Genomic DNA, 22,982 nt, shown 5'->3' with positions numbered 1-22,982 from the left:
TTCACCTGAACTTGCACTCTGATGCATGCCACAGTGCATCTGTTGAGCCCCGTTATTCCTGATTTACAGGATTCATCCTACTTAAGGGCTCCTTCCCCTTTTCCCTACTCTCTTGCTTCTCCGTCCCCCTTGTACATCAAGAATATTAACTCCTCTCTGCCACCTGCCATCACTCTCCCTCCCTTCCTTCCTAGACTACTTCTCACCCCATGCTTGCAATAAGTTCTCACCTGTTCCTACTTTGCCTTCCTACAGCACAGGAGTCCTTGCTCAGGCTGCAAGAAAAACACATGCCAGGAGTCTGTTTTGCAGAATGCCTCCAGTTTTGCATAGAAACCAAGGGGCATGTGTGAATATGTTTGGAGGGAGAGGAGATGTTAAAAGGCTGAAGGTCTTGAAAACAGTTCTGTTCTGGGGTGTAACCAGGACACACTCACCTCAGTGAAACTAGGAAGTTTCCCTAGATGTGGTACAACAGATCTAGCTGGAGAGATCTCGACCCCCAGCTACACTGCAATCCAATGACTGAAATCTCCCCTAGGAGACGGAAGGCCCACCTCAAAAAAATCAAAGATCCAAATCGTGTGCAACTATCATTGCCTCTGAATTAGACAGCAACACTCATTTCCTGTGACTGAAATTTCCTATGATGAAATGAAAATTCATGTCAGTTTGAAAACACTGAGATGAATCCTTTTGGCTTTGAAGTTTGTTTTTCCCCTCACTTGCTCTTGGACAAAACCTTATGAATGTACATTTTAGAGGATAAATCACTACAATCCAAAATGTTTTGAACCTTGAAGGCTGTGACATTGGACAATGAGGAATCAGGCCACACCTTCTATGCAAAAAAACCTTGTTAGGTAGGTTTTCTTTCTCACTGTACCACCCCTTCATGGAACTAGAATATCTGGATTATGAGTTTGACTTTAGAAATAATTGGCCAACATCACCTGCTTATTCCCTGAAGAGTTAATAGAAACGTCTTCTTTCTGGAGAGCTCCACAGATGATTACATGTTATCACTGAAATGGACAACCAATCACAACTGAGGGCTGGAATTTCTTCAGATATGTTATGGCTTCATAGGACACACGTAAATGCCATCAGGCAAAAAATGAGTTTTGCCACCTGGATGATGAACACCAAAGTTATGTGCTCTGTCATGTATTGTGTCTGTCCTGTCACTGCTGGCATCACAGCTCGGTTCTGAGGTCTGGAGGTGGGTGGGTGTTAGAGAGCTTGGAGATAATAAGGTTGATTGAGAGGCAGGGGTCTCTCCTTTCTTTTCACTGGTTGCCTGCCTTCCACTCATCCCTCAAAAAAGCTCACCTTGCTGTGGAATAGTTCATGCCATGGTGATCTTGCCTGCCTAGAATGGACTAATTGCATGAGGCCTGGAGACCTGTTGAAGACCTCTTGGCTCTGGATGACAGAGAAGCAAAAGTCTTTCAGAATACTCTTCTCCCTTCCTTCCCCTTTGCTATGATATAGAAGGGATGTCATCAGAGCCTCTCTCTTCCCATTCTGTTCTGCTTGCTCTCCTTCCACCATTCAGGGCCTTCTTCTCTTAGCCTCCCTTGCTCCTGCCACTCTCCCTCACTTCCATGTAGATTTACCCCTCCATCTTCTCACTCCCAAAGCACAGGACTTTCTTGAGGTTGCCCACCCTCTACCACTCTTTTCATGCTCCCATATCACTGTACTTACAGACCTCTCCACCACCACCTGTGCAAGCTTTCTTTGTTTCCCAGTGTATCTCAAGCTGAGATGAAGAGCCCTTTGGGAAGGTGCAATGACATCTTGCCTCTCACTTGTTTTCATGTTGCAGCTAACATTGTGCCATGCCCTCCCATGGTTAGACCTTCCTTTTTTCATGGTCTGCCAGGCTGGGTCCATCAGAGGCACCCAAAGCAGGTCCTGTATTTAAGCAATTGTGTGTTACGCCAGACCCCCCTTAGCTGCAGAAGAGAAGCCAGTGTTATCTTCTCTGGGAATAAGATTGCTGTTAAAGAATAACGGCATTTAGCCTTAGTGCAACTCCCCAAGACTGTTTATTTTTCCTCTACTTTTATGCAAAGGGGTTGGTATGTCCTGAGGCTGGGGTGCCCTCAGGGCCTTGTGCAAATCAAATCCCCATCTGCATCTGCTTCCTCTGGGCTCCAGGAACCAGAGCCACATTCAGGTCACCCTCAAGACTAGTGCAGATTGACCCTAGAGGAAGATCTCTGCACTGGAGAGATATTGAGGAGCTTTCTAACATCACTTTAAAAAAAAAAAAAAAAAAAAAGTCTAAAATATCACCAGACTAGTCTAAAATGTCTTAAACAAAAGTCATGTCCCTGTCCCCCAGGAGAACACAGTCATGCAGATTCTTACCAGCAAAAGCAGTAACCTAAATACTCATAGACTGCTTGAGGCAGCTCCAGGGAAGACTCTAAAGGTGAACACCTGTCCCTACTGAGCTCAGTAAGTAGCTAAGTATGGACTTACAGAGGGCTAAAATTTCACCCAAAGGAAACTCATCTGTAAAAATTCACACCACTGCTCACAGTCATTCTGAAAGACATGACTAGTCTTCAGAGGGATGTTTTCTTAGCATCTAAATGCTTTCTAAAGAAATTTTTACATGAACAACTGAGTGCCATCAAATTGATTACCATGTAGTAGTAATTATTATTTTTAATTACTAAATTATTTTATTTTAATTATAATATGATATAGAACAGTATATTCTACCACAGCATTAATTACTGCATATAGTCACTATATTATATAATACTCCAGGACTTTAAAATTTCATGTTTTTTTACCAAAAGTATATGCTATTTTTTTCATTCTGAAAGTTTCTTTCTCCAGTTTTAGAGGTAAAAGCTTCTTTAAAATGGTAGTGAATTAAAAGTTGTGAAAATTTAACTATTTGTAGCCTTAAGGATCAAAAAAATGAAAAAAAAAAAGCACTCTATTTCTAATTTTCCATATTTAAACTGAAGGAAGATTGTTGTTAAAAAAAAAGAACAAACTAGGAAGCAAAATAAATCTCATTAGGTTTTAGGATCTGATTCAATATATTTTGCACTCTTTGAGACTGTGAAACTGAAACTCTTTCCTGTTTACCTGTGGGCTCATGGTGATAAGCCTGACAGTTGGTTCAATTTTCTATGTGGAAGTGAGAGGTTTCAATGCAAGAATAACTTGAGTCTCTGTCCTGCAAAAATGCTTAATATAAAACGTCCTGATGTTTCTGCATATGAAGCTATATCATAAATAGCTGTAGCTTGAGGAATCATCTCAATGTTTTGGCTCCTGTTCCAAAAAAGCAACTAAGCACCTGCTTAAACCAAGGATCTTGAGTATCCTCGTTATTTTGTGGTAAACTGTGAAAGGATGAAGTTCAAGTGTGGACCACTCTCATCAGTGTCTCGCAGACCCAGAGCTAAGTGAGACATCCCTGTCACTGTCTCAGAAAACCCAAACACAAGGTCTCTCACAGGCTCAAAAGCCCTGGTACCACCTTGGGTTCAGTGTGGCAGTGCCCACTCCCAAAGGACAGACTGTGCTCCTGCCTGTGCTCTGGTAGGGAACTGGATTTTAATAGCTTTCAGGTGAACGGTTTTATATAATGATCAGCCTCATAAGTGCCTTTTAGTTGAACAGGTACATTCATGCAAGAGAAACAGATTTTTAGGCACAGAAGGGGTTTTATGCACAGAAAACCTAACTCCTGATGCTCCAGGACTCCTGACTTTCACCTAGACACCCCCGTCTATAAAAGTATCATATCCCATATGTAATCAAATACCTGTCCAGATTGCAATAGATACCCCTCTTTTAAATAGTCTGTTGTTTTGGTTTTTTTTTTTACCTTGCTCTGTTGGGCACCACAACTCTGAAATCATGTTGACAATACTGGTCTAAGACTCTTCTATAAATGAGAGCTCAAGCCGTTACCCAGTCATTTCTACACTTCATTGCATAAGCGTCACTCAGCAGTAAAATGTACTTGGTCACAGTTATGCAGAAGACACTGCAATTTTTTCTCTTCCATGGCCACCTGCATATTCTTAGTGTGAAACAGAAATCATGTGTATGGCATGGCATTAGACGGATTTTTTTTTTTACTGTACTTGAAAAAGCGAAGACTTAGAAGCAAGGGAGGAGCTAATCATTGCAAAATACACAGTCATTTCCTGAGCCCTCTGGTTGGATGAGTACAAACTTTCAACTATTTCTAATTCTTCTCTGTCATTTAAGAGGCTTTCAAGGTGCACTGTACATCCCAGACCAGGTAAGGAGTACAGCTTTCCACTTCTTCACTGTTTATTCAAGATTGTTTTTCAGCAGAGTCAGATTCAGTCAGGACTGATTTTTTCCTTCCTCCTATTATTTACATCTGAAGGGAGAACAAAGTTCATTGCAACCCAAGAAATACATATGTGTCTTTGTACGAGATGACTGTGAGCTGTAGGAATAAAGGAAGAACTGTTTGGCTTAATAATAGAGCAGGCAATTAGGAAATGATGTTGCACATATTTAGAAGTCAGAATTATTACAGCAAATACTGCAGTATAAGAGAAAGAAAACTCTTACCAACAGTTTTAAGGAGTTCATTGTGCACAAACCACTATCAAAATAAAGCGGTTTAAGTACACAATTAGCTTTAGTGAGGGGGTACTAAAAATCATACTGTGTCTTCAACAGTGTTTTTTAAAGGAGGAAGAATGAGCTTTTATGTATGGAGGGAGGAAAAAAGTTAGAAAAAAAAAAACCAGATAATTTAGGACCAGTTTTATTCATAAATCTGAACCTGATATCTATCTTTAGCTATTGTAGGGTCATGTACATGTACTCATCCTGAGACTGTTCCTGAGGTTTGCAGTAACCAAATATACACTCAGAAGTGACTGTGGAACCATATCATAAAGCGATATAATTTCACTGGGTCTTTGGACGCATAACAACTGAATTCAGACAGACAGGCACCAGAAGGAAGTCTCGTAACAGTGCACTCTTGCATACTGCATTTGTTGTCTCTTAATAGATAGGGAATGAGACCATTTGTGTGAAGTTTTGTTTTCTAATAGATGAGAAACAAGCATAAAATATCCATCTGTGGGGCCGTTACTGTAATAATGTTTTGTCAGCAGGTCACCATACAGAGACTGAAATTATACATGCTGTGCTGATCCATGGTTGAAGTCATACCGTGGATACTCAAATCTTTGGCATTTTTGGTTTTTTTAAGTCTTTGCTTATAATCAGTTTTAGTGGGTCCTTGAATGTTTGGTATAAACACTTTCTGGATTTTATACATAGTGGTTGGGAGAATCTAGTTAGGATTTTTTAAAGCATTTGTTTGATTCAGACACATAATTTTCATCCGCGTTTCCATTCATTCCTAAATCACTTCCACTGTACTTGTGAGATTGCTGGTAGCACTTGGACCTCTCCAATGAATTTCACCCTTAACAGACTCAGTGAGCCACTGGAAGTTTTGTTACTGCTTTTACAGGTGGGGAACTCAGATGAATCCCAGTTGACACCATATTTGTGCCCTGGTATTCACAGCTCTCTAGTGCAGGCAATCTGATCAAGAAACCCGGGTCTTCCCTTGCAAACGGCTGTATTTCAGTTCAGACACAACTAGAGAGCATGTCACTGTTCTGCTAGGGAAGAGACTACGATATGGATAGAAGCGTTTGCATCAGCCTTTGTCGTCTCAGTTTGAACACTGATGCTAAGCAATTAGCTGTTCCTTTCGGGTATTTATGGCCTTAGCTGCTAAAGATTTGCAGCCTATGTTGTACCTTGCTAGAGTAAAGCTGGCTGAGGTGTGCCTACCCATCTTGCAGTCACATTTCCGAATTACTGCATAGGCACGGCTCAACAGCTTTGTGTGGGAAGAGAAAACTGAACCCAGGCATCCCCTGTCACGAAACAGCAGCTTACCCACTGCTTCTGCCTTCAGTTTTTAGCATTCCTTCAGGTACACTTATTGAAAATGTGTATTCACCTACTGTCTTTTAGTGTGGGTTTGTGTTAAACTCAGATGCATCTATGTGGATAAATTTGCTCTCACTGATGGCTGTAAGCAGAGAAAAGGCCAACTTATGTGATTTAAAATGTTTGCTCTCAGTGCTCTCTTTCAGCATCAGTATCTTTGATGTGGGAAGAGAGTGCGCTCCTCATGTCTCTGTCAGAGGGAGGCATATGTTATGTGTACGAGTTATGTGTAACAGAGTTGAAAATAAACAAATACTAGAAAGGTCATTCCTTGTATGGCAAGTTTGGTCTCCCACAGTAACCGCTGTATTCTGGTCAAGTGGCTAGAGGGGAGAAACCCCAATGGCACAACCAGCCTCAAGAACTTATCTTGTGGTAGCCTCCTCTGTCCTACTCAAAAATAAAGACACATCAAGACTATGTCCCAGTGCATTTAAAAGATGTACTGATGTTTTGCACATGCACTGCTGCCTAATAAAATTACTTCATATTGACACAGTTTCCAGAAAAATAAGAATTTCGAAGCAGAAGTTTAGGGGCTTCACTGCTGAAAACTAATGTTTACAAAGACTTCAGATGTACAGAAGGATGGTTTTCTTATCAGGCATATTTATTGACACCGTTTTCATGTTCCTCGTAGTGTGCAAAAGGAGCTTGAAAATGTTGCTTTCCTCTGAAAAATGACTTTACAGAAAGGAGGGTGTTAGGCCCTTGACTACTGCCTCCAAAATTCCTGAATTAAATGAGTTTACTTCATAAATAAATGTCTTTGTTATTGTTTTTTGGGCTTGATTATTCTTACTGTCAGCTCTCAAATGGGAAGGTCAAGTTGGTGTTTCTCCTGGGCTTGCTATTTATACACAGGAAACCCGAGAGGGACTCAGCTTTAGAGTTAAGGTTGTTATTATAAAATAGGCTTAAAGTGGGTAATATAATCCAATTTTTGTCTAAATTTAGGTGCTAATCAAACAGAAATATTCCAGGATTCATTTTCTACATCTTTGAATGTCAGTTTTCTGACATCTTTAATGTCAGTTTGATCCAGTCTCTTTTCACATATTTTGATTGGAAGCCTTGTGTCTTTATGGAAATTTTCCATCGAAAGTCTTATTTTTCAGTGTTGCTGAGTTACTCAAACACACAGAGAGAGATGTATGTATGCCTCTTGCAACAGCTCAATTTTTAAATGCTGGGTTTTAGATCTCATTGATATCCTAAGAAAGAGATTCTGTCTTTTTGCGCAGAGACAAATGAAGGTCCAAGAGCTGTTCAGACAGGGGCAAGGGATCTATAAACTTGGTCATCAAGAGCCACCCATTTTTGTCACATTTTTGCACTTCTGCATGAGAAATTCAGGCTCGGAAGGTGGTGAACTGAAAATCCTTGCTCTCCCAACTGCTCATTAAGTCTTGAAATAAGAACAGAAATTATGCACCAGTATTGTCATGAATAGATAGGGTTACTTACTACCAGATACACTGCACCTGATTCACATCTACAAAAGTAATATGGAAAATATCTAGATAACAAAAATATGTACTCTTTTATCTTCACCTTCAGATGTGTATACTCTGAATCTTGAGTAGTCCCACTCAGGTATGTTTTACAGCTAGTGAACTATATATTTAAAGCTATGAAAGACAGTGTTATCAGTGCTTGTCAGTGCTCATAATTATCTTTAAATATGTTCCATTTATCTATTTATTTATTTATTTATTTATCTATTTTAACAACTGATTCTTAAAAGACTTCTTTTCTGTTCTGTTTTTTAGCTCTTACTCAGAGAGGAAATCTGATCTGCTGCAGCACGGAAACATCAGCAATGGCATGATGAGAAAAATTCCTTAGGGAGCTGCCTGTAAGTCTGATCAACATTTAAGATGAAAAGTTTTGCATTTTCTTTGGCAGGATGTTACCCATAGAGTTTAGCTGTATGAGGCAATTGCTGAGGCAATAAGAGAATATTCAGGAACACAAGCTTCTGCTTGAGTAGGTGAGTGAGGACAAAGAAAGGAATAATCCTTTTAAGACTTTTTCTTTTCCTGCCTTTCCCCTCCCTCCCCCAACTTCTCAAAAATACAATTGGTCTTTGAGACTTTCTAAATTGTGCCCGATTGAAGTCCTGTTCTCTCAGGATCCTGGATGCACTGAGTGGACCTGATTTCAGAGCTACAGTGGTTCAGTAGCTGAAAGCTGTGAGAATAAGCCTTTTTTTGCACTTTTGTCACTTCACCTTCTGACAGTCAAGCAGTACAGGGGTCAAAGGGATATCCTCCTGGAATAGCAGCAGTGTTGAGAGGTAGGATAGGAAACTCTGGATATGTAAGCACAGAAATGGTGAGAAAAAGGAAAAAAAAAAAAAAAGAGAGGAGGAAACCTGGTAGTACAAACTTGGGGTAGATGAAGACTGAGGGTGATTTCTGGAGAGCAGTTAAGACAAACTTTGGGTTACATGTTACCGATATTGAAACAGGTTTGCAGAGGATATCAAGGTGTGATCCTTTCAGCTCTTTTCCTCAAATACCTGGGAGAAAACCCTGAAATCTCCAGCTCTCAGTAACCTAAAAAAAAAAAAATCCAAAGGCAGAGCAGGTATGTCTGAATTCTCTAGAGGTCTAGACAGAAAATGTTTTTAACCAGCAGTAATTTTGCACTACAACCATTTACTGGGACCAGTCATATCCTGATCTTTACCTTATTTGACACAACTGTAATAGCTGTTTTCAGCCTCTGAAACAATGGCTGTATCCAAATTCTTTTCGGGGAATGGTCTTTTGCCTAAGTCCTAAACTATGCAAGAAGTTGTGCATGGCCCAGAGCTATCTGAGGGAACATTAGCTGGGTGAGACAAAACTGTGCCAGAACTGTAACAGCCCAAACAATTGAATTCCATGGCCTAGGCCCTTGTTCTGACAGTGTTTAATTTACTAATATTGACACACTTTTCATGTAGTAAAATCACCCTTCTTCATGTGGTATATTCCTGAGAGTCTGAAGTCTAAATATAACAGAATAATACTTCAGCACAAAAAAATCAATGAACAGCCCATTTAGAGGGAGACCATTGCCCATCTCCTTGTTCAGCTCTCATTTCCTTGCTGCTGGAGGACACATTCTGACTCAGATATAGGGCTACAGGAAAAGGCAAAGTAGCCTTGTGGTTTTAGTAACCAGGAGATGTTCTAGGAAATAAGATTCTGCCACTGATTCTACCTAAAAGTAGATGCTGAGAAAAATGTGTGTGATGCTGAGAAAAGGTCACCATCAGAAGAAAATAATACATGAAAAATGACTGAAATGGAGCTGGGATGGAACTTCAGAGCTTCAACTACAAAGAGGGAAAATTCTAATGCAGCCTCTGACTGTTGGGGAATTATACCATAATAGCTGCTTCTTATAATATAACATAGCAGTACTTAAGATACTTAAGTAAAAGGATGGAGTAGATATCCATTTGCCATAGTAGAACAATTGGATTTTGACAGGACTGAGAGAGCTCTCCTGGTGCCAGTGAGAAGCATGCTTAAAGCACATCAGTAAGACTATATTTCTTCTTTACAAATCCAAGTACTTTATTTTCAAGAGGTCAAGGAGTAGGGAACAGTGTAACTCCTCCTCTAGAACACTCTCCCAGGAGAAAGAACATGTACCTTTAGCACTGTCTTTGAAAAGTGTTTAAAGGCTTATCCACTATCTTCCTTGCTAGCTTGGTAGTATGCTAGCAGGTATGGTCTGGGCTGAATTGCATCTGGCCAGTAGAAGCTGGAAGAGCAAGAAGAAGGGGACAAAAGAGGAGCAGACACCTGAAATACCATTCAGCCAGAAGGACAAAGACCTCATGTCTAGTCTTGTCTTCAAAGACAGCATTTCACAGTATTTGCTGGATAACTCCAAGGGTCAATCTAAAGAGTAGATTCCAGGCCATGTCTACTACTTTATATTTGTTGACTGCCTCTGTAACTAGGCTAGAGAATCACTTGTCCTCATGCATGCCATTTTCATCTTCCCCTGAGTTGTTGTATTGATAATTTTTTCTTGCGCATCTTTGATGTGAAATTTTGGCAGTACCCAGAAGCTTTGTGGTTAATCTCCCTCTCAGATAATAAGTCGCATGGTCAGACTTGGGAGGCAGTTTAGGGCATCTATTTCCTTACATTAACCGCTACTTTATCATTCAGAGAGGGAAGGGAAGTGTTTGTCTTGTATCAACCATCTTAAAACATTGTGGCAAATCATATTTAGTCCCCAGAAAGAAAGGTAACACAGAATTTTATTAAAAGGAAGTTTTACAAAGAGATTCAAGGCTCAGGTCTTCCAGTAGCTTTTCTGTGAGAGAGAGGATGTTCTGTGAAACTCACTAAGTTTTTTTTTTCCCTCAAGTTTTCATGTTTTCAAGGCTCATCCATCACCTGCTCTGGATCATTTATGTGTGCAGCATGTGAATACTGCTGACTTCACACTGTTTCTTATAATTTTTCTGACTATTTCAGATCCCATTCTGAGACACTTAAGCCTTCATTGGTGCCTTAATCCTTCCATTCATGTGATGCTCATCTTACAGAGTTTGAAATTCTGTTTCAAGTCTGACTTCAAGGGGTTAAGTTTTCAGAAACAGGCACCAGCTCAGAGTTCCTAATTTTCAAGTGTTTATGAAAAGACACCTGTATCTGACTTGCAGAAATATTGAGTACTCACAAATCCAGATATGGTCAATAGAAATGTGGCATTGAATCAGTAACATTTTATGTAATGACAAATGTGCTTAGAAATCAGGTCCTAGGCAACTCAGGGTCTTCATTCCTCACTTTTCTCTTTGTAATATGGGGTTAAATAAACTTCATGTTAGAGGAAGGCTGTAAAGAAAAATTTTGCAGGTCTTTCTGAATCACTTTCAGGCTACAACACTGGATGCCGGAAAAATGTCCACAAAACAGTTATTTATTTAGTATTTAGGTCAAGAGTTTGAACAGTGCACTGTACATAGAGCACACTGTCACTCACTGAACAATGAGAAAAAAGTCTAAATTTTTCTAATGGAGTATTTTGCCATTGCAAAATTGCTGTGAGGGCATTGGTTCCAGAAAAGATAAAGTAGAAAAGCTTAAATCTTGTACATTTTCCAGAGTTACTCTACTCTAACTTGTAGAATTTCTTGACAGCTGGGCTGATCTGTTGTGTTCAGCTTGTTGACTCCAACCATTTCACTAGTAGGATCACTAAACTGCAAAGCAACCAGGGGAAACTGATGATGAAATTCTGGATCCTAGGCTCTTCAACTTTTTATTTGTTCAGGCTGCTAGAATAGTAACCTTTCTGAGGTGTATGAGCATTGTGAGTATTTCAAAAAGAAAGGAAAAGACATTTTTATAAGGGACACCTTCCACTCCCCTCAATCCTGAGTCTCTGAAGAGCTTGTGATCTCAGTTACATAGTGCTGAAATACTCAGTACACTGATCAGAACTGCTTGAGTCTTTAGAAATACCTAGTTATTCAAAAAAATTGCTGCCTATCCATGATTGCAGCTAACAGAAATTGGCTGCTAGCACATAAATGTGAGGTTGAGTTAAGCAGAAGCAAGATCAAACCCTTAAGCTGAACTAAACATTGCTTCGCATATTGTATACAACACCTCTTTCATCAGCCCAGTTAGTGACCTAAATCTGCACAACCTTGTCAAAGAGAATATCTAGAACCCACTTTTTCACATGAAGATGTGCCTTCTTAGTCACCCATTTATCCCATAGGGCAAAAAGATATCTTTAACACCTCTAAGAGGATGAAGAATGAAGTTTCCTGCTACATCTGAGGTTTGCAACCTCAGCAATTCTCAGCAGTGCAGATACATAATCTTAAAATCTGGTCTCTGGTCTTAAAATCTAGCCTCACAAACTCATTACTTAGGTGTTTCAGGTTCAATTTATGTTTTAAACATTTGAGATTTATAATCATATATACTTGTCAAAGCTTTTTTTCCAGCTTTTTAAGTGGTAAGTTTTCCATCAAGAGCACTTTGAGAAACTAACAGCACACGGCAGAGTTCTACATGTTACAGTAGGCTGATAGGTCTGCTCAACTCACATGTCTATTCCTGCTAATGTTTGTGGTCTGAATACATGATTACCCCCAAATGAGAGAGAGGCAGAGATCATAACCAGTACGGGTATCAGTAATGTAGATGGTTGGTCTGCGCTGGGCTTGTAAATATGTGAGTTGGGTGGATTCTCAGCACCTACCATTTTTTGCTGCTGCAGCAACAAAGTTTGCAAAAACAAAGTTTTCAGCCTCTCACAGCAGTGCATGGAAATCACTTTGTTATATGAGAAGCACCAGCATGTGTAAAGGTTATTCCTATGCCATTTAGAAGAAGGAAAGCAGAGAGACACAAATTTTACTACGGAAATATTAGCTCCTTTAGTTGTGCCTACTCTTCTGACTGCTCTAACTTGTCTTTGGGACTAGTTTTGTAACGAGTGTAGAAGGAAAAATAAACAGTCAGAAACACAGAATAATAGAATTTTTTTGGTTGGAAAAGACACTTAAGTCATTAAGTCCAACCTTTAACCCAGCACTGCCAAGTCGGCCACTAAACCATGTCCCCCAGGTGCCACATCTAACTTTTGAATAACTTCCGAGGATGGTGATTCAGCCACTTTCCTGAGCAGTCTGTTCCAGTGCCAGACAATCCTTTCAGTATCCAATCTAAACCTTCCCTGGTACAACTTGAGGCCATTTCCTCTTGTCCTAGCACTCATTACCTGGGAGAAGAGGTGGACTCTCATCTCGCTACAACCTCATTTCAGGTAGCTGTAGAGAGTGATGAGGTCTCTCCTGAGCCCTCTTTCTCCAGAGTTAACAACCCAGCTCCCTCAGCTGCTCCTAATAAGACTTGTGCTCCAGACTCCTCATCAGCTTTGTTGCCCTTTTCTGGACATTCTACAGCACAGGGAGCCCCTGGTGGTCTAGAGGGTAAAGGCGCTGCGCTGTCACTGCAGAGACCCGGGTTCGATTCCCAGTCGGGGCCACTCCCCGGGCAGATGGAGCTCGTTAGCCCTGTAAGGCAATCCATCTATGTCCTGAGGACCTCGCTGCCACCGTCCAAGCGTGCTTGGCCCCGGCAGATGAACCTCAGGATTAAAGGGTGGGCTCAGTTCCGCGCACACTGTGTCTCACCTAAAAAATCCAATGCGCAGGCTGGAAGGTGTAAAGACCTTCCCCGGTTCTTCGTTTGCGAAGACTGGCCATTACTTACAGCACCTCAATGTCTTTCTTGTGGTAAGGGGCCCAGAACTGAATATCTTTGCCTACTTCAGAAAAGCATGTGAACACTTGGAGATTTGACTTCCTCAAGTTTGAAGTAAAAGACATAATGTTGCAGCTTGGCATTGCCAACCATTTCATTGTTCGCACTAACATGCCAGAGGAGTTGTAAATGCTCCCCTACCCACACCTGTCCCACCAAAGTAAAAAAGTTCTCACCTTCCATACATCAGCAGCTTAAACTTTTCTAGTAATTCTGAAGAAAATAAGTAGGATTGTGTTCACAAGGCCAGAAATTTAAAGTGCCAAGTGTTAGAAATAAAGCTATGTTTCTTTATCAAAGATATTTTGTATCCACCTGTGGGCCCAAGAGAGCTGAATGCTAAATGCTCTCACTTCCTGTTCCCTTCAGTGGAAGATAAATGTATTCACAGTGTGTTGGTCCATTCATAAATTGGGTCTGTCACATGTTGAGTCAACAAGGACTTGGTATAGGATTTGCAGACAGATATTTGTAACCACATGAAATGCTCTGCCTTCTATTCTGAGCTACATCTTCATTGCTTTGATGCTGGCTGAAAAAGGGATGAGTGAAAGGTGTTTTGACCAATTAGGATCAGACTCACAGTGTCACTCTTCCATAAAGGGAGATCATACCAACAAGTGTGGCTCTGGTGGCTCTGTGGGCAGTAGAAAACACTAATCTATTTTCTCACTACAGATCTGTGACTTGCAATAGATTACTATATGATAAAGATTATCATTATTGCCTTTGTACACATCTACAACTTTTTTCTGAGTTATTATGGCCATGACATACAGAAACCTACATGCAGTTGCAGTAATCAGGGAAAAGAATTCAAAAACATTAGGTGGAATGATAAATGTCCGCATTCCAGCCTTTCATCCAGTTGGCCAAATGATTTATGCAGTGCCCAGAAACTTAGCTAATCTTGTGACCTTCATCCTTTATCAGCCAATTCACATTTCTTGAGGGAGAAAGGGGAATTACATACCTGTAAATATAGACTGGAGATCCTTTTCAAACAAAGCTTGTGGGTTCAGTAGTTCTTTGGATTTTGTTTATATTCTTGCTCCAAAATTAATGATAAAGTGAACAAGTGAAAGTGTTTGATACCTCTTCTGGGTTACAGTCACCCAGGATTTCCACACCTACTTCTGGATTCTCCCATATCACATCTTTCCCCTACAGATGAGGCCACATGCTCACCCACAGATTTCATTTCTCTAGTGAGAAGATGTACTGAAATACTGGAGTCTTTCACTTTTCAGCCAAGAAGCCTATGCTGTTTCTTTGAAAAGTATTTGTTTACTGGCTCATGGAAAGCAATTGCCTAGCCCAGCATCTTGATGCACATTGTCCCCACCATGCTCCACCAAGTCCTGGTCCTTGCCTTCCATTTCTGCAGCCCAGGGCCATTACTTTCTTCTGTGAAGAAGACCAACAAGTCTTACCTGAAATGGACTTAGGCTGTGCTTTCTGTGTCAACATTAATGCCTCAGTGGTCTCCTCCTCCTCCTCCAGAGAAATGTGCTATAGAAACTTGTAGGTGATTATTTCCTTTTTTGAGATCTGTGCTGTAGCTTAAGTCTCTTGATATGCAGCCATCAAAGACATTGAAAATAGATAACTCACAGTGAGGCTGGTAAACAAATATATATATATATAAATAAATAAACCCTAAACCATCCCTAATCTAAATCCTTTCCACAACCACTCACATTGGTAAAAAAATGGTGCCATAGATTTTGGCAATGTCCTAAATATGGACAGTTACAAATGGCAGTACTTTTTTGAACACATCTGCAAGACACAGTGACTCTAGCGTTAGATTATTTTTTTTACATATATATTAGGGCTACAAAGATTGTACTGCTGCTGAATCACTAATGTCAGTGGTGACAAACGACAACAGTATTTCTCCAATGGAGAGACAGCAAAATATAGTATAATTTATTAAAAGCCACCGTTGCACTCTCAGATCAGAATTATATAGTATGGAAACGTTCTTTGCAAATAATTTTGTGTTTATTTCTTCAGTTCATCTGTCTCATGTGGAAAAACCCAATGTAAATTACTTTCATGTGCCTGCTCTGTTTTATATACTTTATCTAATTGATCTCAAATTAAATAACTGGGTTAAAAAATGGTGTTATCCTACACTGGAAAGGTTTGGAAACCAGCCTCTTTTCTCCTTATTAGAAATAATCCCTTCACTTAATGTTTCATTCTGGGAGGATGTGTTGTGCTTGTGTTTTTTTGCTAAAGGTGCAGTATTTCCACTTCTGAAGTTCTCGTTATAGTTTCCACTAGTCTTGAACACCTCCACCCCCAAGAATAAAAGCACACACCTAGTTTGGGGCTCTTCTGTGTTGTTTATACACTCTGTTTAAAATGTTATCAAGTTTTTTAAACTTTTTTTCTGTGCTTAAAAGCAGACTGTTTCAACCACGACTTCCTTATTTCTCCTCCCTTCCTCTTAACTCTTTAATACAGAACCTCTACTTGTGCTTTTCTTCTTTGTTTACAGTCTGTGATTAAGTAGATCTATGCATCTTCCCAACCAACTGGGAGTATAAAAGCCAAGCAAATTTTCAGGCAGCTTTTAATCAGAAAAGCAAGACAGGGTTAAAGTGTTGACAACAAGTTGGTAGGAAGGGGGAGAGAGAGGGTGTCAGGCTGTTACCACTGAGAACCTTATAGTCTTCTCATTTATCCTTCTAAGAGATTTATTTTGACAAGCCTACCTCACAGATTGCATCAGATTTCCACCACACAACACTAAAAATGACCTAATCATCTGCTGCAAAAACAACCCAAGAAATCAAGCGTACTTATGCAACAAGAAACAGCCCTACTTCACTCCTTTCTGTCCAGGGGGAAAGACACATGAGCACTCAGCCAGGTGATGTGCAGTGAAGGCATCATATCCACCTGCCAGACTCAACCTCATTCATTCCCACAGGTCCTTATATCCAGACTACTCTGTTTGGGAGAGTGGCAAAAATGCAGAGTTGAGCCAGGTAGCTTTTCTCTGCTGAATGCCTTTCCTAGTCTACTGGGACAGGATCTTTGTTCTCAAGGAGTTTGGCAAGGAAAAAGTTAAAATGTCTGCAGACATTTTCACTCCATGATCTGGAAGACTGATTAGCTGATTGAGTGGTAGTACATTATGGAAGACCTGCAGATTTCTGACCTAGAGAAAAATCACTGAGATTGCTGTAAAAGCAGGTAAGCACTTTTGCTTGACTGCCACTGAGTCTCAAAATAGACAGTGTAGGCAATCCATTCAGGGTGGAACTACACTCACCAAGGGGTGATTTAGCTAGAAGAAAAGGAGATTCTTCATCCCAGCCTCACACACTAAAGGAGAAAAGTTTTCATCACAGGCACAATTTTCAACATCAGACCTTAATGCTGCATTTAAAAAGGCCTTTAGGAGCCTAAAAACTCTCTTGTCTCCACTGTAAGTGCTGAAACTCAAGGCTGAGGTCTTGAACTGCTCAGATTTTGCTAAGATTGATCAGTATCAAAGCTATGAATCAGAATCACTAAGCGCTCAGAAGCCCATGTATCTTAATACCCAAGTGAGACCGAAGGCCTGAAATGATTCACAGCTGGGGAGTGGAGGGGAGGGCAGGGAAAGACTGTTCTTCATGCTGTGTCAACCTGAGGACCAAGTACATCATAAATAGTCAAACCCCTTACTGGAGACTTACTGGAGTATATCCTTCATGGGATAAAGCCAGAAGAAAGGTGGTGATGGCATGTGCCCTTTAATCCTGTGGATACTTAGGGCACTCCTTACAGACTAGAGATGTTTACCTAACCTGATTGGAACCGACAATTCTTGCAGCAAGGCATTAACCGCCAAGTTAAGGCTATTTGTCTACAACTTGTCTTTACTCTTGCACCTGAATTTGTTCCAATTTTCATGGTGCAACTGGAACATAAAGTCCATGGGTGAGAAACATAGACTGTAGTATTCTGTTCAGTACCTGAGAGGACAAGACATCCAAACTGCATTACCTATTTCTATGCAATTATATGCTTTATATGAAGTGACTAATAGAAAACCTTATTGCTTGGTGGAGAGTGTAGATTTAAATCTCATTAGTCTGAAGATAGTAGTAAATTCATATGTCCCCCATCCCCACTGAGAATGATTTGGGAAGTATGAACAGTACTGTTGTTGCTGGTTCAGATCTATCCATTTTTTATGAGACAAGACTGATGCAAGCATCTCACTGCAGAAGAAATTTAATTTGAAATACACGGTTGTATCTAGAGGTCTCCTTGAAACTCTCAACAAAGTGTTAAAAGCTGAAGCTTTCTCAGGGACCAAGGCATTTCCTGTTGTCTAGCTTGTTTGCTGCTCAGAGTCCTGGTTCTCTGGATGTCATGATAAAATGCCTAATTGTGAGCCACTGAGGTATGAGGCGTCTCAGCTGGGGCCATGGAGACTCCTGGGCAGGCAGGTGCCTCAGTCTACTTATGTTTCTACAACCTTGGGCAGAGGAGGTGTGGATGGTGGGTGCCCTGGGCGGTCTCTGTGGGTTTACATTCTGTATTAACTGCCTCTAGCTATTTGCTGCTCTCCTGTGCCTGTATTTTTTTGTGATCGAGCAAAACTAACCACAATCTCTTTCTACACCCAATTTCTTAAGAAACTCTTTTAACTGGTTTTCTGCTGAACTGCGGCTTCACTAGTGACAAGAACAAGATATCAGAAATCTAGCATGTAAAGTAGTACCCTCATTTAGTCATTTTTTGGTAAGTCATTTGAGAACCAGAAAATCTTTTTTTTTACCTCGCAGTTTATGGAGATTTTTCCTCTTAGGATATTGTTGCACTATTCTGATTCATGCAGAAAAAAAAATCCACTACCTAAAAAGAAACAAATTTTTATTTTGATAATCCATTTGTGAAGTTTCATTGTTTGGGTAACACAATTAAAGGTACAAGGAACTGCCCAATTTTAAAAAGAAAAATATCTGAACACAATTTTGACATATACAGTTGCCTGAATATCAACATTCAAGGATATGGCACAAAAACTTATTCAAGAACTTTCTGACATAATTTTTGAACAACTTCATAAAGTTTACTGCATTGTTTTAAGAAGTCATTGAAATTTTTGCAGAAACTGTAGCATAAGAGATCTTGGTGACTTGTCTGGGAAAAACGTTGTTATGAACCATGAGAACAAGTCCATTGATTTCAGGGAATTAACATTAGTTAATTGGATTAATACTTTCTGTAAAACTGGATACAGAACATATCTAACTTCCTGAGGCATTCTAGAAAGGAACAAAAAGCCTTCTAAGTAAATGGGTAGTGTATTACAGAGACAGTTTTCATCGTAAGCATGCATGTATGGTTTCTACAGATTGCTTCTTCAGGTTAAGAACAGCAGGTGCTGTGCCTGAAATTTCAAAAGCCACTTCTAATGCTCTCCGTATAACTCTTGAAGCATTACAAAGCAAGACACTAGTATTTCTTGAGCCATCATCAGCAAGGTAACTAAGCAGTGCAAACTAACTAGTATTATTTTTAAAAAAAATTATGTCAGAGTAGCAAAGTTACTGTTCAACAGGTGTCGAGAAAGTGAAAGGAGAGTACTGGCATGCTTAAGAGCCTGCATGTTCTTAAGAACATATGCTTATCATCCTTGAGAACACACCTAAAGTCTTATCAACTCTCAAAAGCATCCTGATTCTTAATCATCTACCTCTTGTAATTGCAAGGAGGCTTTTTCACAAAGAGATACAAAGAAGTTGATAACATTTTCATCTCCTTATTGACGTGGCTTTCATCAGGAGTGACAATGAGAAAACTCATTGTGGGTGTTCTCAGTCCACTTCATCCCAGCATTTTCGAATTGCTCTTGGAGTGCCAGAGCCATCCTTTTACACAGACATTTTCAATAAGGTGTCTCCTTACTCTAGTGAAGAAAATCACAGTGCTTTGGCTATCTGCCATTGCAGAGTGGTCGCTGACATACTGATCTCCTGGTCAAAATACTGTTGCATCCTTTACACCTACAGTTTTGGCAGCAGGAGACAAGCTTGCTTTTGCTTTTGCTTTTGCAGAAGGGTGCCCAGAAAACAGTCAGGAATGCTACTGCTAATGGCTGATTTCTAAAAAATATTTGGATGTCTAATTCCTTTTGGGGACTTAAGCCAAAATTAGCATATTTTCCAAATGTTGTTCTGCACCAGGTGTGTAAAGAAAGTGGAAATAAAAGAGCAATAACTACCATTAATACAAATGGCTACGCAAAGACTTGGCATGTGATATGATCTAAAAATAGGAGACTAGTATAAATACATGCTCATGCTAAAAAGTAGTCTGTCTTGTGATTAGTGTGACCATTTCAAAATATTTCCTGTTGTAACTGTACAACCCTTAAAAAGAATGGATAGGTTTGAGCTGGTGAATTACTAGATGTCTTTCTACTTGTGCTGGTAAAAAAAAAAAAAAAAAAAAGAAAGAAAAAAAAGAAAAAAGAATAGATAAATTGCTTTTACATTAAAGAAACAGGTAAACAAAACTAAATAAACTAAATAACAAGCCTTGGGGTTTTTGTGTAGGTTAGCTCATATCATGCTGTAACAGAATTCTCTAAAAACTATCAGCCTGTGCAGTACAAACACAAGAAACTTTTATGTGTCATTTATAGAACATCTTAGAAGCATCTACAGAGATGGTGTGGGAGTACAGGGAGGTTTGAACTGAGGAAATTGCTTTTGAAATTTGTTTTTTTGTGTTTGATTTTTTTTTTAAGAGTTTCAGAGAATTGAAAGAGGAACCTGCACTTAGCAGCTAGTCCTAACTTGTACAAAACTTTCCCCACATCATGTGATGAAACATTTTATCACTGCACTCTTATCTTTAAGTATCTGAGATGTTAGGGCACTATGGTTTGCTCATCTGCATGGATGGATGGGGCTAGAAGGGATTTGGAGAATTTATTTTGCCTTTCCAACCTCTTTCAAGGAAAGGTAGTATGCGACCTTTATTTAACCACAATCCTCAAGAAAATGGATTTATTTTAAAGCTTAAAACTCTGTTTTCCTTTTCTTCCCCTCTCTCTCTACATGTTGTATGATGATCTGGCAAAGTGAGACAGAGAAACACACAGAGAAAAAGAAAGGATTCTAAAGCTGCTGTCTGAAGTGTACATTGCCTTTATGTCTTTTATAAAACTCTTGCTGAGATGTTAAAATAAAAAAGGACTCAGGCCTGTTTCCTTCATATCCCTGAGTGAGTTTCAAAACATTGGCCTTCTGTGTAATTTGCTTGCCAAACCACATTCCAACCCCTGTGGGCTGTAATGCTGAGTGACTGTCACAGCCAGGGGTGTGACTCCATCTCGCATGCCCCAGTGGGCCTCTCCACTGCCACGCTGATGCCACATGGAGATGCTTCCTGGCCACCACGTGCACATGCAGAAAGTGTGCCCAGGTACCAGGTGATTTTAGCAGCGCTAGGGAAAGAATAGCCTCCGCAACTCTGTGGAAAACCCTAAGATGTAAGATGGCTCTGAGCCCCTGAACTTCCCGAGAGCAAGCACAAGCAATGAGTTCCAAAACAGAGCTGGGAACTAAGTAATAACAAAAATTAAATAACCTCCACTATTCTCAGAAAGAGAAGTGAGAAAGTAGTTGGTGCTGATCTTCCTTCACAACGGGCAGGGGAGCAGCTTGCATTTTCAAAAGCACCATCCCATCCCTACTCCCAGGAAGCTGAGGGCATGCTTGAGGTTTTTTCTCTTTTGAGAAGAGAAGGTGGCTGCTGTGGTGGCTGCAATCTCATTTCAGGCATTGCCAAAGATTCAGGTGCCTACCAGTGAAGGAGTCCCCAGCAGCATTTCTCCTTTGATATCTATGGCACTAAGAGAGTAAAAAGGGGAACCAAAACCTTACAATAGGGAAACCCTCAAGAGAGCCCAGTATTCAAGCTTGCCATTTTCTGCCAAGTCTCTCTCATCAGATATTTTCACATATTACGCTTGATTTACTCGGGGCCAACAAGTTGCATTTTTATGTTATATTGATGCTAATAGATTAATCAGCTCCACAGAAAGTTTTGGATCACTGGAAAGTGTTTCTCTGCACTATTAGCTTACAATAAGTTTTTTCAGTGCAGATTTGGTTTGTGATAGCTGATTTCTCCCCATCAGTTCTCATGAAGGGTTCAGGGTTCTTTTAGTTAAGCAGCTGAAGATGTAGAAATTTATTTGCAATAGACTAAAAGCCAAAGCTCTTCCCTGTCCTGATGGGAAAGCAGGAGACCTCAGGTCAGACTTCCTGCTGCTGCAGAGACTTAGGATGAAAAAGGTCTGAGTCAAGAGCTTATAATCTTCATGTTGTGACGATCTTGAATGCTTGGCTTCCACAAGGAATCACATTTCTGATGCCTGAACACATACATCATATCAGAGTATATTTTCTCAGTTTGGTTAGGGGTACTTCAAGGGTTTTGTTATTTCTGTATTGTTTGCTCTGACAGCTGATTTTTCTATCCTGAGCACATCACTGCCACATTTACCATCCTCATTATGTGATTGATGATGCAGTCCTCCAGTCACATCGTTCAGCCCATAGAAATTCTGTTTCATTCATTGATGCAGCTGAATTTTTCACTGGATGTGACACAAAGCTTCCCGTAATGCAACAGTTCTGATCCTCCAGTGACACAGTCCATTTTGGCAGGGCTGTATCAGTGTGTGCCCTGGTCATACCATTCTTAACAGCCACTTTCTTTCATCAGACTTCTCAGATACCTAAACTAGGTCAAATTCCCAGCTGAAAACCAGAGCAATCAGCCTCAGCATTTTTACTCCTTTTATGTAACTGAGTTTTTATGTACCTGGGGTTTTTTTGTGGCTGACTGCTTTACGTGATGTGCTTCATACACTTCACACGTAGACACTGTTTGTCTGGTTCCTTCCTGGATTTAATACCTTTTCCTGTCCATTTTTTTTAAGACCATAGAGGATTTAATAACATTCTCACTGCTAAGTATGTGTCATCATTAACTGTATGCATTCCTGTGCCAGTTACCTCTCTCTACTTTTTAGTTTAAAAAGTATAACCTTAATTTTTCGTAACAGAAGCCTGGCTTGTTTCAATTTAGGTCACGCCATATTTTCCTGAATAGGTGCCATTTGCACTAAAAATTTCCTTTATTCTTAAATGCATTTATGTCATTTTCCTATGCGTCTATTGTCAAGTTACATGCTAAAACTGCAGGAATGTGGTAATATTTCAGAGCACATCACTTAGAGATCTCTAGCACTCATAACAACTCAAATTTTTTTCCAAAGAACTGTCTCCTACTGCTCAATTGTTATTCATATCTTATCAGAGCATAACTGTACCAGTCATCAGAATTGCCTCAGAAGAGAACTAGTTGGAGGACTGCAGCTAGGGGTGTTCCCCCAGGGTCAGTACTGGATACAGTCTTGTCCAACTTCAAGCTGCCAAGTGCACATCAGTTTAGCTCCTACAAAGAGCTCCATGTCTCATATTTTTCAGTCAAGACTGTTTTCGTTACTGCTGATGTGAGAATCCTTGCTACACAAACAATTTTATGATTATGTAAAACTGACTGTAGGTTTTGACACACAGATGGAAGAAGACAGGTACAGGTAAAACAGTGCATGTGGTCCTATTTTGTGCCAGTTTGTTTTCA

At 40.0% G+C, this 22,982-nt stretch overlaps 1 protein-coding gene across 3 annotated transcripts in view; it reads left to right on the top strand.

The window, feature by feature from the left end:
• Nucleotides 1-22,982, top strand: part of P2RY8 (P2Y receptor family member 8) — a 53,090-nt gene that overhangs the window by 17,783 nt on the left and 12,325 nt on the right. For 2 of the 3 annotated variants that reach the window (XM_027902125.1, XM_027902124.1), the window contains one exon: nucleotides 7,776-7,861. The gene's annotated coding sequence lies outside the window, so the exon portion shown is untranslated. Of the gene's footprint in view, nucleotides 1-4,246; nucleotides 4,289-7,775; nucleotides 7,862-22,982 lie in introns of those variants that run through there. The other variant, XM_027902123.1, reaches the window with a different exon arrangement.

Source organism: Empidonax traillii, unplaced genomic scaffold (assembly GCF_003031625.1).
Source record: "Empidonax traillii isolate 1590-97213 ecotype Southwest subspecies unplaced genomic scaffold, ASM303162v1 scaffold844:size270376, whole genome shotgun sequence".
NCBI lineage: Eukaryota > Metazoa > Chordata > Aves > Passeriformes > Tyrannidae > Empidonax > Empidonax traillii.
This window is presented reverse-complemented; position numbering and strand designations above follow the sequence as displayed.